Source organism: Podarcis gaigeae (genome assembly GCF_964106915.1).
Source record: "Podarcis gaigeae genome assembly, chromosome: 16".
Classification (NCBI taxonomy): Eukaryota; Metazoa; Chordata; class Lepidosauria; order Squamata; family Lacertidae; genus Podarcis; species Podarcis gaigeae.
Window position 1 is genome coordinate 6,794,928 of NC_139693.1, and position 3,810 is coordinate 6,798,737.

Genomic DNA, 3,810 nt, shown 5'->3' on the forward strand with positions numbered 1-3,810 from the left:
GCTCGGCGGTTAAATAACTCCATACCCTCCAACATTTCTCTGGTGAAAATAGGGACATCCTAGGGGAAAGTGGGGCATTCCAGGATTAAATAAGAAACCAGGATGCCTTTTGTAAATCCAGGACTGTCCCTGGAAAATAGGGACACTTGGAGGCTCTGTTAAGAGCTTTGAGCTTGAATCGTTTAGTCCATCTTGTTGGTGTAGTTGAAAGGTAGGTCGTGTGGTCTGATCACTTTAACATAAATCTAGTGGAGGGGATTTCATTCCGGAAAATGGCATTCTCATTATAACCATTATCTTCTTTAAAAAGAAAAAGTAAGATAGAATTACAGAATAAGAGAATTATAGAGTTGGAAGGGACCCCTAAGAGTGGGAAGGGCCCCCATTTAGTCTAATGCCTTCCAATGCAGGAATCACAGCTAAAGAATCCCCAACAGATGACCATCCAACATCTGTTTAAATATCTCCAGTGAAGAAGAGCCCACCACCTTCCATAGTAATCTGGTCCACTGTCATCATCAGAAGGTTTTTTTGGTGTCTACAAAACCCCCACAACCATCATAAATTAGATTGGGCTTGTGGCATACCACTATGTTGATAAGGGCAATTGGAGGTTTGGCCCAGGCATGGGGGTCCAAATGGGACCCTTTCCTCAATTGCAAGTCACTCCTGCTCAATGGTGCATCCCTTGTCAAAAGTAGTGTGAGCACACCAACATGAAGCACACCAAGATACAATGAGGAAAATGATGCATGCTTTTAATTGTGACACATGTGGACTAGAAGGAGGGCATGGCGGACCAACTAGGATTTGTCAAGCTCTTCCACAGTAGGTTTTGTAGGATGCTGGGTTCACCCTGTTCAGCATGACCATCCCTACCCAAAATTTAGCAATGACCATCCAAGGGTAGCATTATGTCTATCCCCCAGCTTGTTAAAATATGAAAGAGCAGGAGGGTGTTGACGAGCATTGCATGCTGAGTTGACACTGAGATGCCTTTGATAAACTAATAGCCTCAAAGGAGGGAGGAAAAGACAATTAAAGCAATTAGGATGTTGCATCTGTGTGAGTGAGCGTGGCCTACCTGGGCTGATAATTAATTAGGATTTGAAAATCCTGTGCACGAGGGATGTCTCATAATCAAAAGATTGCCCCAGATAGGGTATAAAAGGGCAAGGCATCCAACACTTCTCCAGGATCCTCACTTGATCTCCATCGTTCAGAAGTCCAAGTAAGTCCTTGCAGTGATCCAGTCTTTTAGTGATGCTTCAGAGCTTTATTTGATTCCTATTGTTTTCCTAATGTGGCAGTGGTGGTTGGCTCTCAGAAGTACATTACTTGACTTTGTCTCTCTTTCATATGATTCCTCTCCTAGTCCTTATTTACTTATTGGAAAATATCTTGGCTGTAGGTTTTAGAACAGATGGTGCTGGGCTCCAGTGTTGTGTTGTAGGAAGAGTGTTGGACTAAGGCCTGGGAGACCAGGTTTCAAGTCCCCACTCAGCCAGGAAATTCACTAGGTGACCTTAGGCCAGCCACTGTCTCTCAGCCTAACATACCTCAATAGATTGTTGTGAGGATAAAATGGGAAGCAGAGAAGCATGTACATGCTATGAACTCCTTAGAGGAAAGTGGGGATAGAAATATAACAAACGAATTATCAGCCTTGGTCAGCATTGCCAGATACCAGGAATGATGAGAGGTGGAGTCCAACTTCCTCCCTCTTGCCTTAGATTAAATTCCTCTGGATTTCCAGTTTAGGGAATATGGCACTTCTGCTGTTGCTGAAATATATCTTCCTTCATCCCTGGCCATTGGCTGTTTTTGGTGTGGCTGGCAGGAGTTGCAGTTCTCCAACAAAACTCAACTCCATTTTTCAACCATCTTAATACCCGGCTTGTATCCATCTACATTAGATTAGCTCAATTCATGTGGTTAACGTAGTAGAGTCTATTAATTTCAGTGGATATACTCTGAATATAGTTTAGTTGTCTGGAAGCTGTACGCCAGCTCCCTCGGCCAATAAAGCGAGATGAGCGCTGCAACCCCAGAGTCGGTCACGACTGGACCTAATGGTCAGGCGTCCCTTTGCCTTTACCTTTAACCCTCTAATGGCAAAAGGGTTTAGAACCTTCAGGATTGTATGCAATAATTCTGGGAGGCGTAATTTGTTAAAAGTGTTGGGAATTGTCAAGAGACTCCCTATTCCCCTCACAGAGACACAATTCCCAGAGTTCCCTGTGAAGAAGTATTGTTAAACTACTCCGAGAACTATAACTCTGTGAGGGGAATAAGAGGCAGACTTCTGACAGCCTTAACAAGCCACAGCTCCCAGAATTCTTTGGAGGAAGCCATGATTGTTGCAAGTGATGCCACAATGCTTTTACATCTATGGTGAGAATGTGGCCTTAGTTTGATCCAGCCCACAGTATTGTGTTCCCCTCAGTGTTACTCCATTCCAGCACTTGACCCTTTCTGAACTTCGCTATGCCTAGTCTGAAGTTCCTCCAAGTTGACTCTGCTCTGCATTGTGTTGTTTCAGATCCAACTCCTTCTCCAAGCAACATGAGCACCTTCAAGCACCAATCCCAGTGTGACCCAGGTTATTGCAGACCCACTACCTCCTCCAGCAGCTGCTATGGAGGCTCTGGGCATGGCTACAGCTCTGGGCATGGCTACAGCTCTGGAAGTTGTTATGGAGGCTCTGGGCGCAGAATCCGCTCTAGCTCCGGAAGCTGTTATGGTGGCTACGGGCAAGGAGGTTACGGGCGAGGCTACAGCTATGGCAGTGGTTGCTATCAGCCACTGAGCTATGGCGGTTTTGGTTCCAGAGGCTGGGGCTATGGTGGTCAGGGTTGCGGACGTATTTGCTACCAGCCAATAAGTTATGGCGGCTGGGGTTACGGTGGCCGTGGTTGCTACCCACAAGGCGGATATGGTGGCTTGGGCTATGGTGGGTACGGATATGGCGGCTTGGGCTATGGTGGGTACGGATATGGCAGCTGCGGTTATGGGGGCCTCTATGGCCGTGGCTCTAGCTGCTATCAGCCATGCTATGGCTACGGATCCAGGCGTGGAAGCTTCTCTTACCCCATCGTCCGAAGGAACAGCATCTGTGGACCCTGTGGACCCTGCGGACCCTGCTAAGCCCTGGAGAGGACCTTCTAGTGGAACATGAAAAACCAAACACATCATTAAGCTTTGCCGGGCTCTGCTTTCGGAAATGCTGAGCCCTGAAGAATCCCAGAAGGAATCAGTGGGTACTCAGCACTTCTGCAAACCAATCCTGTACCTGCTTCTGTTAAACTGCTCTGCACTTGCTCCGGACTGTTGTCTCTCTAAAGGCAGATCCAACGATTTATGCTGTGGCCACTTATTGTAATATAGGTATATTTTGTCTCCAACGTGACAATAGAAACATTCTTTAGGTCTCTGCCTATGTCCTTTCACTCAGATGAAAGCCAGCAATTTTGCAATGATACAATCCAGTTTACGATCCCAAATTTCAAACGACAAGAATAATAACCAACCCAATAAATAAAAGCTTGCTTTGCATCATAATTCCAGTCTTCTCGTGTTGTTTTATTGTCCACACACCCAGCATTTGGTCCTTCCTCCACACAAATGCAGATAAATACTACAAACAGAAAGTCAAGCTTATACCTGACACTACACAGCATTCTGTCACACTTGACTGTGACCAATAAATAGAACCCAAGATGTGCAGATGAAGGAAGTGGGATGCAAACGAGAGCCCACTCAGGTATTGCAATGTCATTGAGCTCCATAGTACATAACCAAGGGGATATA

At 45.8% G+C, this 3,810-nt stretch overlaps 1 long non-coding RNA gene across 1 annotated transcript; it reads left to right on the top strand.

Annotated features, from left to right (window-relative positions):
* The first annotated feature begins 1,020 nt into the window (after positions 1-1,020).
* Positions 1,021-3,561, top strand: LOC310833495. Its single transcript, XR_014558709.1, has 2 exons — positions 1,021-1,231; positions 2,543-3,561. It is a non-coding gene; the product is annotated as an uncharacterized lncRNA (long non-coding RNA).
* The last annotated feature ends 249 nt before the right edge of the window (positions 3,562-3,810 follow it).